The 15,023-nt window shown below is 44.6% G+C and overlaps 1 protein-coding gene across 1 annotated transcript in view; it reads right to left on the bottom strand.

Annotated features, from left to right (window-relative positions):
* LOC127931025 (uncharacterized) overlaps window positions 1-15,023 on the bottom strand; it is a 254,429-nt gene that overhangs the window by 28,631 nt on the left and 210,775 nt on the right. The window lies entirely within an intron of this gene.

The following is a 15,023-nucleotide window of genomic DNA, read 5'->3' as shown; positions in this document are numbered from 1 at the left end:
ATATAAATATAATATCAAATATATGGAATGGCATCAAACTATGTGTTTGATGTATTTGATACCATTCCACCTCAGAGGTGCAACCGACTTCTTGTGGTGACATCGCAGGGTCAGAGGTGATGAAATGGTTTGGAATGCTGCTACAGACTCTGACCGACAGGTTAACGATCTCATCTCCTATTGTGTGTTTAGAGAACTAATGAGAGAAGGGAATGAGAAGGAAAAGAAGAGGAGAGGAAGAGTAGACTGTCACCCAGGGGTCGGAGGGGCTGTGTACCTTATGGACTGTAGTTTGGGCCAGGTGTCTAGCTGACAGACCTTAGTTTGACCCAAAGGTTGTCTGCCAGATCTCCATGGGCGGTTTGATGGCGAAAATGTGGTTGCAGTTCGTCAAATGGTGGCTCAAGGTCAGAGATCACCTTCCTGATCTCTAAATCTATCTCCTGTAGGGAGGAAGGGAGGAAGGATGGAAAGAAAACATTTACAGTGCCTTGCAAAAGTATCCATCCACCTTGGTGTTTTTCCTATTTTGTTGCATTACAACCTGTAAATTAAATATATTTTTATTTGGATTTCATATAATGGACATTCACAAAATATTCCAAATTGGTGAAGTGAAATGAAAAATATAACTTGTTTCAAAAAACGATTTAAAAAAACAACTGAAAAGTGGTGTGTGCATATGTATTCACCCCCTTTGCTATGAAACTCCTAAATAAGATCTGGTGCAACCAATTACCTTCAGAAGTCACATAATTGGTTAAATAAAGTCCATCTGGGTGTAATCTAAGTGTCACATGATCTCAGTATAAAAACACCTGTTCTAAAAGGCCCCAGAGTCTGCAACACCACTAAGCAAGGGGCACCATGAAGACCAAGAAGCTATCCAAACAGGTCAGGGACAAAGTTGTGGAGAAGTACAGATCAGGGTTGGGTTGTAAAAAAAAATATCAGAAACTTTGAACATCTCACGGAGCACCATTAAATCCATTATTTAAAAAATTAAAGAATATGGCACAACAAACCTGCCAAGAGGGGGCCGCTCACCAAAACTCACGGACCAGGCAAGGAGGGCATTAATCAGAGAGGCAACAAATTTTACCTTTATTTAACTAGGCAAGTCAGTTAAGAACAAATTCTTATTTTCAATGACGGCCTAGGAACAGTGGGTTAACTGCCTGTTCAGGGGCAGAACGACAGATTTGTACCTTGTCAGCTGGGGGATTTGAACTTGTAACTTTTTTTGGCTACTAGTCCAATGCTCTAACCACTAGGCTACCCTGCCGCCCCAACAAAGAGACCAAAGATAACCCTGAAGGAGCTGCAAAGCTCCACAGCGAAGATTGGAGTATCTGTCCATAGGACAACTTTATGCTGTACATTTCACAGAGCTGGGCTTTATGGAAGAGTGGCCAGAAAAAAAGCCATTGCTTAAAGAAAAAAATAAGCAAACACGTTTGGTGTTCGCCAAGAGGTATGGGGGAGACTCCCCAAACATATGGAAGAAGGTACTCTGGTCAGATGAGACTAAAATGTTGCTTTTTGGCCATCAAGGAAAACACTATGTCTATGTTTTTCATTGGCAGGAACTGGGAAACTGGTCAGAATTGAAGGAATGTTGGATGGTGCTAAATACAGGGAAATTCTTGAGGGAAACCTGTTTCAGACTTCCAGAGATTTGAGACAGGGATGGAGGTTCATCTTCCAGCAGGACAATGACCCCAAGCATACTGCTAAAGCAACACTCGAGTGGTTTAAGGAGAAACATTGAAATGTCTTGGAATGGCCTAGTCAAAGCCCAGACCTGAATCCAATTGAGAATCTGTGGAATGACTTAAATATTGCTGTACACCAGTGGATCCCATCCAACTTGAAGGAGCTGGAGCAATTTTGCCTTGAAAAATGGGGGAAAAAATCCCTGTGACTAGATGTGCCAAGCTTATAGAGACATACCCCAAGATACTTGCAGCTGTAATTTCTGTAAAAGGTGGCTCTACAAAGTATTGAATTTGGGGGTTGAATAGTTATGCACGCTCAAGTTCTGTTTTTCTTGTCTTATTTCTTGTTTGTTTCACAATTGTTTTTATTTTGCATCTTCAAAGTGGTAGGCATGTTATGTAAATCAAATGATACAAACACCCCAAAAATCTATTTTTAATTCTAGATTGTAAGGCAACAAAATAGGAAAAATACCAAGGGGGGTGAATCCTTTCACAAGCCACTGTATATGTCACTCCCTTTGGTTTCTTCCCCAGTCGTCATCGTTTCTGTTCTATGTCGGTGTGCTGTTTATGTTTCTTGTTTTGTTCATTTATTCATTCAATGTATTCACTCCCTGAACCTGCTTCCCGACTCTCAGCGTACATCGTTACATGCAGAAATGTGCAGAAAGTAGTTTTGAATGCATTTTTTTGAAGGGAAACAATAAGTCTTGAACTTTTTTGGCAACATAGTGATATGTTCTTATATACTGTACAATGAGGAACTCAAATACAAACTACTAGTCTTCTCCCATTTTTTAAACCATTGCCCCCACCCACAAGGTGTATAAACAACAACAATAAATAAGAATAAAATAAGATAATAGATACAAAACAAAAACGTGAGGAGTATAAATCAATCAACACTAATTTGCATATGTAGGACAGTATGCAAGTGTGTGTGCATGGACTTTGCAGATGTATTTATTACATGTGTCATTTTATGTTCCCTTTCTTTAAAATGTAATGTTCTTTGTATTTTGGGTCAGTACTCATCAAGAATAAATGCTGAACTTGTTTTTAAGACTGGTCTCTTGCTAAGTCATGCAAATGATAAACTTACAACTTATCATGAATTAGAAATGAGTGCGAATTGAATTGGTTTTGGCAATAAAACATAAAGGAATTTAGAATTCCTCTATCAATCCCAAAGGTGTTCGATGTGTTTGAAGTCAGGGCTCTGTGCAGGTCAGTCAAGTTTTTCCACACCGCTCTCAACCAAACATTTCTGTATTATGGCCCAAGCTTTGTGCACGGTGGCATTGTCATGCTGAAACAGGAAATGGCCTTCCACAAATTGCTGCAACAAAGTTGGAAGCACAGAATCGTCTAGAAGGTCATTGTATGCTGCAGCGTTAAGATTTCCCTTCACTGGAACTAAGGGGCTTAGCCCAAACCATGAAAAACAGCCCAGACCATTATTCCTCCTCCACCAAACCTGGTGAAGCGTGATTCATCACTCCAGAGAATGTGTAACCACTGCTCAAGAGTCCAATGGCTGCAAGCTTTACACCAATCTAGCCGGCGCTTGGCATTGGGCATGGTGATCTTAAGCTTGTGTGCGGCTGCTCGGCCATGGAAACACATCTCATGGTGCTCCAGACATACAGTTCTCGTGCTGATATTGCTTACAGAGGCAGTTTGGAACTTTGTAGTGAGTGTTGCAACCGAGGACATACAATTTCTACATGCTACGCACTTCAGCACTCTGCAGCCCCATTCTGTGAGCTTGTGCGGCCTACCACTTCGCGGCTGAGCCGGTGTTTCTCCTAGATGTTTCCACTTCACAACACAAGCCCTTACAGTTGACCGGGACAGCTCTAGCAGGGCAGAAATTTTACGAACAAACTTGTTGGAAAGGTGGCATCCTATGACGGTGCCACGTTGAAAGTCACTGAGCACTTCAGTAAGGCCATACTACTGCCAATGTTTGTCTATTGAGATTGCATGGCTGCGTGCTCGATTTTATACACCTGTCAGCAATGGGTGTGGCTGAAATAGCCAAATCCACTAATATGAAGGGGTGTCTACATACTTTTATATATATAGGGTAGATAGAAACGGTCTCTGAGCCTGTTGGTATCAGACCTCACTCTCCGATACCATCTGCCCGCTGGTAAGGGAGAGAACAGCTCGTGGCTGGGGTGTGTAGGGTCATTGATGATGCTACATGCCTTCCTCAGGCACCGTTTCATGTAGATGTCCTGGATGGGTGGGAACAAGGTCCCAGTGATGTACGTCTTCACCACCCACCCGAGGGCCTAGCAGTCGTGGGCGGAGCAATTCCCTTACAAGGCCGTGATGCAACTGGTCAGGATGGTCTTGATGGTGCAGCACTGGAAGGCCCGGGGCGTCATGCCGATTTCCTTCAGCCAGCTTAGGAAGTGGAGACGCTGTTGCACCCTCTTGACAAGAGTGTTGGTCCATGAAAAGAACTCGGTGATGTGTAGGCCGAGGAACTTAAAACTGATGACTCTCTATTGCAGTCCCGTTGATGTGGATTGGGGCATGTTCCCTTCTCTGCTTCCTGAAGTCAATAATCAACTCTTTTGTTTTGCTGACATTGAGGGAGAGGTTGCTGTCATGACACCACAATACCTCCTCCCTATAGGCTGTCTCGTCATTTTAATCAGACCTACAGCTGTGGTGCCATCAGAAAACTTGATGATGGAGTTGGTGTTGTGCACAGCCACGCAGTCGTGGGTGAACAGTGAGTACAGCAGAGGACTGACCCCTCCTGTCTCAGCCTCCAGTATTTATGCTGCAGTAGTTTGTGTCGGGGGGGCTAGGGTCAGTTTGTTATATCTTGAGTACTTCTCCTGTCCTATTCGGTATCCTGTGTGAATCTAAGTGTGCGTTCTCTAATTCTCTCCTTCTTTCTTTCTCTCTCTTGGAGGACCTGAGCCCTAGGACCATGCCCCAGGACTACCTGACATGATGACTCCTTGCTGTCCCCAGTCCACCTGGCCATGCTGCTTCTCCAGTTTCATCTGACCTGAGCCCTAGGACCATGCCCCAGGACTACCTGACATGATGACTCCTTGCTGTCCCCAGTCCACCTGGCCATGCTGCTGCTCCAGTTTCAACTGTTCTGCCTTACTATTATTTGACCATGCTGGTCATTTATGAACATTTGAACATCTTGGCCATGTTCTGTTATAATCTCCACCCGGCACAGCCAGAAGAGGACTGGCCACCCCACATATGCTCTCTCTAATTCTCTCTTTCTTTCTCTCTCTCTGAGGACCTGAGCCCAAGGACCGTGCCCCAGGACGACCTGACATGATGACTCCTTGCTGTCCCCAGTCCACCTGACTGTGCTGCTGCTCCAGTTTCAACTGTTCTGCCTTGTTATTATTCGACCATGCTGGTCATTTATGAACATTTGAACATCTTGGCCATGTTCTGTTATAATCTCCACCCGGCACAGCCAGAAGAGGACTGGCCACCCCACATAGCCTGGTTCCTCTCTAGGTTTCTTCCTAGGTTTTGGCCTTTCTAGGGAGTTTTTCCTAGCCACCGTGCTTCTACACCTGCATTGCTTGCTGTTTGGGGTTTTAGGCTGGGTTTCTGTACAGCACTTTGAGATATCAGCTGATGTACGAAGGGCTATATAAATACATTTGATTTGATTTGATTTGAGGACACACCCCTAGGGGCCTGTTACAAGTCAGTGTGGAGGAGCTGTTGTTGCCAATCCTCACAACCTGTCCTCTGCCCGTCAGGAAGTCCAAGATCCAGTTGCAGAGGGTAGTGTCCAGACCCAGGGCTCTGAGTTTGGTGTCAAGCTTAGAAGGAACAACTGCATTCTTACATAGATGTTCCTCTTTTCCAGATGTGTTACGCCCGTGTGAATAGCGATGGAAATGACATCTTCCGTTGATCTGTTAGAGCTGTAGGCTAACTGGAGTGGGTCCAGTGTGCCTTGCATGCTGGCCTTGATGTGGGCCATGACCAGCCTCTCTAAGTATTTCATGATGGGGCAATAGTCACATGGGCATGTCACCTTGTTGGACGATGGCGGTCTCCTTAAAGCAGGTGGGGACTAGAGGCAGGGACAGGTTGAAGATGTCAGAGAAGACACCCGCTAGCTGGTCAGCACATACTCTGAGGACGCGGGCCAGGGATGCTATCTAGGAAACACAGAGTTTTCCTCACGTCAGCCTCAGAGAGCGAAAGCATTTGGCTGCCGGAGCAGCGAGGTGTGAGGACAACACATTTCCTACCTGTGTGTGTCCATGCATAGCGGCCAGGTGAAAGGGAGTGTACCCAGCACTAGAGCATACATTTTAACATCCACAGGAACATTGTTCTGCTTGGCTTGCTCCAGTAGCTGTATCAACAGTTCCTTGTTGCCCTACTTGGTAGCCCAGTGGAGGCAGGAGAAGCCAGTCACAAAGTCCCTCTTGGTCTGCAGGCTGGGGTCCAGGATTAGCAGTGGAAACGAACGTCCCACTTGCAGTCCGAAGCACACAGTATCCACTCGTGCTCCCGGGGTTCCAGGGCCACTGAGACACAGTCCCTGTTTGCAGGCGACAGCAGGGAGGCGGAGTCACCTTCGCTCCTGACAGTCTCTGAGACGAGAGCCGCGGTTGAACAAAGACTGACGTACCTGGAGACAGACAAAGACGGAAAGGAACAATTAGTAGGCTACATCTCGGAAATGGCAGCCTAAACAACTGGAGACCAGAGCCAGTGTGGAAAATCTGTACAAAAAAACTAAAACACAAAAGAACGGTGTGTGATTTAATATGTGTGTGTGTGTGTGTGTGTATGTTTGTGTGTGTGTGTAGCCTACCTGTGGGGAGCTGCTCATCATCAGCTCTATGAAGTTCCTTCAGCTGCTCTTGGGGGTGTTCCCGTCTCTGTCTAGCCCCTCCCACCTGGCGTCCTCTGTCAGAGAGCTGGACAGAAGAGCCCTCTGGGAGCCCCGGGAGGTCCTCCTACTTCCCCTCATCTGCACCTGGCCAGCTAACACACCAGAGTCTGTCTCTATTGCTGGAGCTGACTATATCCTCCTCCTGCACTGTCACCACCACACCCCCCGTTGCCTTTACCCTCTCCATCATCATCATCAGGGTCTGTGCGCATCACTGAGATTGTGCTGCTCTTCTTCAAACACAAATTTCACTCCATCCTCCAGCTTCACGAAAGCAGTTAAACCTTTCATTGTACAATGTTTTCTTTGACGGAACAATTTTTCACATGGATTCAAAATGATCAATCAGGTCTATGTTTGACCACCCCTCCTCTCTATTAGGAACTGCAGCACGGCTTGTTCTGTGGACTCTGTCGCCATTTAGAATAGTGGAAATTACTAACACGATAATAACTATTTAAAAACCAATGACATCATCCTCATTCCTGCTCTCCGACTCTCTCCTTTAAAGAGTCACTTCTGGTCAGTAAGAAAATTAAAACATTCAAAGAAATGTTTATTTCTATACTTTTTCTAAATATATATATTCATTTATGGGCCATGGAAAAAGGAATATTCTACAAAAAGAAAATAAGGGACTTCTCTGACATGTACTTGGGTCTGAAATTGATCACAGTAGCCATTTTGGATCCAAAGTTCCATTTGAAATGAACAGAGGTTCAGAACCCTGACAGAACCATAATGGTAGCAGTGGCAGGTTTTGATTTGGATAATACCAATTGTTGTGTCAGGGTTCATTCACTATCACCAGGCCTAATCGTTCAACATTAGTGCCCGACCTCTCTAATGTTTTTGTGGCTGAATGGAAGCAAGTCCCCACAGCAATGTTCCAACATCTAGTGGAAAGCCTTCCCAGAAGAGTGGAGGCTGTTATAGCAGAAAATGGTGGACCAACTCCATATTAATGGCCATGATTTTGGAATGACATGTTCGATGAGCAGGTGTCCACATACTTCTGGTCATGTAGTGTACAAGCCATCAGACTGCTGACCACTGAACAGGACTGACCACCTGCTCTGATTCTCCGCACCGTAGCACACACACACAACTTATTATACTGCTCAGTTTATACACTGCCCCCATACACGTGTAAATATCAGACTATATTATACTTTTGCTAAAATGTTTATTATATTCTATTGAGCCATTTACTTTATGTTCGTATTCTTATCTTTTATTATTTATTATTGTTGTTGCATTGTCAAGAAGGAACCTGCCAGTAAGTTTATTCACTATCACTTAAGTATGGTGGCCCTTCAGGATAACAATACAGTGAGTCGAAAGACCCACACAACAAACTCACAGGAGCTAAATAATGAACATAACACCCCCCGCCCAGCCCAAAAGCGTATTTATGAAAGGTAGTATCAATGTCCTGAAATCGCCCAGGACGTGCACGAGCCCTGACAGGTCTGGGAGCAGTGGCCACGTTGGGTGTGTTCACGGGAACACGAACACTGCTTAGACAGCTGGTGTGCCAACGTGGTCCATCTGGCAGTTGAAATATCACTGAGCCCAGTTGACGACTGACCTGACTTGGAGAGCACCAGAACGTGCTCAGTTTCTTGGCCCGGTGAGGACAACGTGCTCTGACCCAGTCAGACATCTCAGTGATTGGTGGCTGAGCTTTATGCTTCTTGTCGAACCTCTGCTTCATATCGTGCTGAGGCTTCCGCATTGAAGACCCAACTGCTGAGCGAGGTAGCAGTGCCCTTGGAGGGCGAAGTCTGGTGAGGGGCAGCACAAGCTCGCACCCCAACATGAGTGAGGCAGGGGAGACTCCCATAGTGGAATGACAAGCTGCACATTAGTGAAAAGGGGTCTGGGAGACTGAAGGACCCAGAGAGCACCCTTAGGCTGTGCGCGCACAGTCCATTTTTTAGGGATTGATTAAATCTTTCCACCCCCATTCACCTGCGGGTGACAGAAAGCAGTATGGCTGTGGGTGACACTTTTGGCTGCGAGATGAGGTGAAGTGTTTCGACAGGATCTGGGGTCATTGTCTCTGGTAATGGCCTGAGGCAGGTCCCAGGGAGCAAAGAGCTGATCAAGAAAGTTGACGATGGTCTCTGCTGTGATTCTGCCCATTGCTGTGACTTCGGGCCATTTTGAGCGAGGATCATACAGCACCACGAGGAACCTGTCCCTCCCCACAGACATCAACCTTGGTAGGTGCCCACAAGGCCTAGATGGCCAGTCCAGAGGTTGTAGAGGGGGAGGAGCAGGTGGGCCAGTCTTCCCACTGATGTGACATGACATGCAGGACCTGACAAGCTCTTCAAGGCCACAATCTATGCCAGGCCACCCCACTATGTCACGACACCTCTGTTACAGTTTTACGATGCAGAGATGACCTTTGTGCATCATCGCCCTTACACAACCCCTGAGGGCCGAAGGGATCACTGCACAGTGGCCGTGTGCGATGCAGGCATCACCCCATAGTTTGTTTTTCATCCGTGATAATGACTTCAGTTCTGATGGGACACAGGAAGGCCATCCGTTCTTGATGTACTCAATGAGTGTGTTAAATGATGGTTCTGCAGTCGACGTGTCCTCCAGTTCCTGCAGGGACACCGTGCTCTATAGAGGAGAGTAGACGAGATGCACCAACTCCTCTTCACCATCTGTCACCATCTGAGTAGATGGGGCGGGACAGGAACTCTACTACAACATTGTATTTTCCTGGAGTGAACTGTATTTTGAAATTGTTGTAGACAATCTGACCGCCTAGGGGAGACAGAGGGACCTCTGTCTTTCTTGTACCTGGGTGTTGGACGTTTTTTTCAATCTGCTGATCTCTTATCAGTTCCCTTGTATTGCGACAAAAAATGACATATCTTTCAAATCAGCAACAAACTGTCTATCTGACTCACTAATTCGCTGATGTCTTTGTTTGAAAAGAAGCCGTCTCAGTAGAACATTTAGAGATTTCAAAAATGTTTAGCTGCTATTGTTTCTTTGTATGAGACCGTATGATCCAAAGTGCTGAAATTGCAGCGCCCTTCCTCTCTGAGGCAGTGTAGGAGGATAGCACGTTTCCTGGTGCCGGCAACAGTATCCAGTCCTATGGCTAGAAGGTACGTTTCAAATAGCCTTTCCATTGCTCACAGGGAATGACAGGATTGCCTGGGTGAGGTAGAAATGGGTCTAGAGCAGTTAGAAAGAGGGTGGGGATGATAGGTGCGGGATCATCCATCCTGGTCGCCAATAATTTTTGTAAGCACAATGTTATCTATGTGCAAAACAAAACGCTGCAGTTCACAATGCATACATGAAGTCTACATGGCAAAAATCCCAAATGTTCCATAAAATTACCTTTTATTTGTGTGAATATCAGAGTCAAATGTATAAGTCAACTAATTATTGACCAGTAGGCCTAGTTTGTTTGATCGTGGCTGACTGTTGACATAGTTGAAAGGTTGATCAGAAAATCTATCAGGAATCTGAATAAACTCAGTTCCTCTCTGTTTGAACTTATACAGAGAGGAAATGAGAAGTTTGTTAGATATGTTTTATTTATCACTGAAATTATGGACTAAAAGTGTTATTGGATAACGATTTTAATATCTAAATGTAAGTTGTATTTTTCATGATTAGATCTGCCTCCATCTGTTTGTTTTCTCTGCTGTGTCTTGGGCATTGTTGATATCTGTGGCTGCAGTGTGGTACTGAGACACTAGAGGGCTCTAAGTAACTGCCAAGAGAAACTGACCTGCACTATAATACAGTATATTTCTTCCTCAAAAATAATTTCTTATCGTCATTGGTGATTTAGTTCTTCCCAGTTCTGGAAGAGATGTAAACATGACATTGTGCACTTGTGTTAGACTACAGCACGTTCCATGACTAAATGAGGTGTAACAGTGGCTCTTTGTGAAACTCCTCTCAATGGAACACTCCTCTCAATGGAACAAAATTAAAAAATAAAACAAGTTATTTTCATCAACTTCTCATCATCTTATCAAGATTATTTTTCTTTACAACTATTTTTCAGGTGATGTGTCCATAGACTATAAAATGTGTTTTCTGCCATACTGAGATGATCTATTATCTGCAGTGTTCCCTTCATGAAGCTCTATGCACTTCACCTTCTCCTGGCAGCCGGCTGTGCTGCCTGTAGCGATGTGCAGTTGCAAAGTAATCATTCTTTGTGAACGACTCTTTTTACTGACTCGAGTCATAATTCATTTTTCTGAGGGACTTGTTCATTTTAGTGGTTCATTTGACCAGTGTTCGTGCTGGCTGCAATGAGGCCTACAGCAGGATTAATACACGACGAGCATCCGGCTCTGAGTCCGACCATCAAATGTCTTTCAGCCTCTGTTCAACGAGCTCGAGAACGAATCGTTTGGAGTGGGGGCTGCAGGTCGCAAGCATGTTGGCGGCAGCATCATGCTGTGGGGATGTTTTTCAGTGACAGGGACTGGGAGACTAGTCAGGATCGAGGGAAAGATGAATGGAGCGAAGTACAGAGATCCTTGACGAAAACCTGCTCCACAGTGCCCAGCACCTCAGGCAGGGACGAAGGTTCACCTTCCAACAGGACAACGACCCTAAGCACACAACCAAGACAACACAGGAGTGGCTTCTCGACAAGTCTCTAAATGTCAAGGGGTCTGAATACTTTCCGAATGCACTGTATATTTACACTACGAGTCAAAGACATACCTATTTTATTTTTTACTATTTTTGACATTGTAGAATAATAGTGAAAACATCAAAACTATGAAATAACACATGGAACCATATTTTATACTTGAGATTCTTCAAAGTAGCCACCCTTTGCCTTGATGACAGCTTTGCACACTCTTGACATTCTCTCAACCAGCTTCACCTGGAATGCTTTTCCAACAGTCTTGAAGGAGTTCCCACATATGCTGAGCACTTCTTGGCTGCTTTTCCTTCACTCTACTTTCCAACTCATCCAGAACCATCTCAATTGGGTTGATGTCGGGTGATTGTGGAGGCCAGGTCATCTGATTAAAGCCCCATCACTCTCCTTCTTGGTCAAATAGCCCTTACATAGCCTGGAGGTGTGTTGGGTCATTGTCCTGTCGAAAAACAAATTGTAGTCCCACTAAGCGCAAACCAGATGGGATGGAATATCGCTGCAGAATGCTGTGGTAGCCATGCTGGTTAAGTGTGTCTTGAATTCTAAATAAATAGCTGACAGTGTCACCAGCAAAGCACCCCCACACCCTCACACCTCCTCCTCCATGCTTAATGGTGGGAAGCACACGTATGGAGATCATCCGTTCACCTACTCTGCGTCTCACAAAGACACGGAGGTTGGAACCAAAAATCTCAAATTTGGACTCATCAGACCAAAGGACAGATTTTCACCTGTCAAATGTCCATTACTTGTATTTCTTGGCCCAAGCAAGTCTCTTCTTCATATCGGTGTCCTTTAGTAGTGGTTTCTTTGGAGAAATTCGACCATGAAGACCTGATTCACGCAGTCTCCTCTGAACAGTTGATGTTGAGATGTGTCTATTACTTGAACTCTGTGAAGCATTTATTTGGGCTGCAATTTCTGAGGCTGGTAACTCTAATGAACTTATCCTCTGCAGTAGAGGTAACTCTGGGTCTTCCTTTCCTGTGGCGGTCCTCTTGAGAGCCAGTTTCATCATAGCACTTGATGGTTTTTGTGGCTGCACTTGAAGAAACTTTCAAATTTCTTGAAATTTTCCAAATTGACTGACCTTCATGTCTTAAAGTAATGATGGACTGTAGTTTCTCTTTGCTTATTTGAGCTGTTCTTACCATAGTATGGACTTGATATTTTACCAAATAGGGCTATCCTCTGTATACCATCCCTACCTTGTCACAACACAACTGATTGGCTCAAACACATTAAGAAGGAAAGATATTCCACAAATGAACTTTTAACAAGGCACACCTATTAATTGAAATGCATTCCAGGTGATTACCTCATGAAGCTGGTTGAGAGAATGCCAAGAGTGTGCAAAGATGTCATCAAGGCACAGGGTGTTAACACTTTTTTGGTTACTACATTATTCCATATGTGTTATTTCATAGTTTTGATGTCTTCACTATTATTCTACAATGTAGAAAATAGTAAAAATAAAGAAAAACCCTTGAATGAGTAGGTGTGTCCAAACTTTTGACTGGTACTGTATATGATGTATATAAAGAAATTGCAGGGGGCAGTTTGGGAAAAATGTATCCCGTGTGGATAGAGCTGTAGCCTTAATAATAAGTTCCTGCAGAATTAAAACATTCTTGCAGTAAAAGTATACACTAAATGTAGGCAAAATTTGGACTTTGGAACAGGAGTGGAGAAATGTGATTTATTTCTTTGAGAGAATGCAATGCTCAGTTAGATACAATCAGTAGAGGTACTGTCTTCATCATAAAAGCGTCATAAAAGCTGATAGTATTCAACCACGTAAAATATGCATCGAAGCCGAACTGAAATCAGAAACAAAAATAGAAACACATCGGGTTGTTCTCTTAGCCTGCTTTTCCCATACAACCGGTCAAATCGATATCATTTGGACATTTAGCACAGAAAATCTTTTCTGTTTTTTTTGCTTTCTATTTTCTCCCCAGTCCCTCCGCAGAAGATGACAGATAACTTTACCAATGTCAACTAGATTGAAGCATTCTTTCCATCGATCTATTACATTATTCTGGTGAGCAAGGGTTTATTTAGTCATCTAGGGCAACATATAATGACAGAAGAGAAGCTACATATATATAATTATAGACAAGTTGACTACAAATAGCCTACCAAAATGTTGGAAGTTATAAACATATCTAAATCAGGGAAAACAAAATCCTGCACCCTCTGTCAAAAAAATAGTTTCTATATTTGCGGGTTAGGGTTGGGTGCGGGCCTCACTTTTCACATTTTCACTTTATCTGTTGCGAATGGGTTGTTAGCAATTGCCCGCATGCGCGGGTGAACAAACAGCTGACCCGCGCACCACTTGTGTTTGTGTGTGTGGAGGCAGTAGATGAAGCATGTGCGTGGGGAGTGGGTGGTGGGCGGGGTTGTCCATGTGGAGTTGGAGGAGGGGAATCTGGGTTGGGGTGACTTTCACTGTATCCTGAGGAGAAACACACCAATACAGAATCTGGCATGCTGTAGTGCTGTTGGCATCAGAGTAGTATTGACTAAAATGGTGGTCAGTGACCTTACTGCACAGTGTCTCACTCACTCACTCACTCACTCACTCACTCACTCACTCACTCACTCACTCACTCACTCACTCACTCACTCACTCACTCACTCACTCACTCACTCACTCACTCACTGTCTCTCTCTCTCTCACACACACACACACACACACACACACACACACACACACACACACACACACACACACACACACACACACACACACACACACACACACACACACACACACACACACACACACACACACACACACACACACACACACACACAGGCGTGAGTCTATCTACCCTGTGATGACACACAGTGTCACACACACCTCTCCACCTACATAAAGTGTTTGTTGGCATGCCAGGCCTCAGCTTCACTCTAAATGCAAATGTAAGGTGATTATTCATGACAACCTCGCTGTCACACACCTCCACTGGGATGAAGAGAGGAAAGAAGAGGAGAGAGAGTGAAGTGATGGAGTGGAGGTGGGAGGCAGTATGGCTATATAAAGGGTTTGTCATCAGGCAGAGGTGACACAGGTTGGTTTAAAACAAAGGCATTTATTGGGAAAATGCACTTGACATGAAAAACCAACCAAACCACGAGGTCATCAATACGAGAGAATGTTTAATGATCACATGGTAGAACGCTGGTCTCGAGTGCAGGGCGACTGGCACCCACGAAATATAAATAATCTGCACAATATATATATATTTATATCTCTTATTTTCTGTTACAGTAATGTAAAACATCTCTCATAGTTAGACAGCATGAGATTCCATGCGTAACAACCCCCTTGTAAAGTCTGTAAAGTCTTGTCAGTGGTACAGTACTCACACCAGACAGTCCAGGCAAACCAGAAACACAGTCCACCTGAACACACTAATTCATGGGAACTGGGGAGCAGGAATAGCAAGATGGACACTGTGTGGTGTCTGGGTCATGTGGAAGTGCTCTATCTCCAACATGGAGGACTTGTGCATTAGCTCCACAGACAGACAGTAGAAACAGACAAACAGACTGGCCTTTTGGGTTCAGGGATACAGCTGGCTCATCTGGAGCTAAGGGTTGTTTCTGGCCCAGACCGAAGAGCTTATCCACAGCAACAACATCAACATGTTTAACTGATACACTCTCTCTGAGGAGGAGGAGCGGAAAGACTGGGACCCAT

This window comes from Oncorhynchus keta, chromosome 7 (genome assembly GCF_023373465.1).
Source record: "Oncorhynchus keta strain PuntledgeMale-10-30-2019 chromosome 7, Oket_V2, whole genome shotgun sequence".
Taxonomy (NCBI): domain Eukaryota; kingdom Metazoa; phylum Chordata; class Actinopteri; order Salmoniformes; family Salmonidae; genus Oncorhynchus; species Oncorhynchus keta.
Note: the sequence above shows the minus strand (reverse complement) of the source record. Positions and strands in the feature narration are given on the sequence as shown.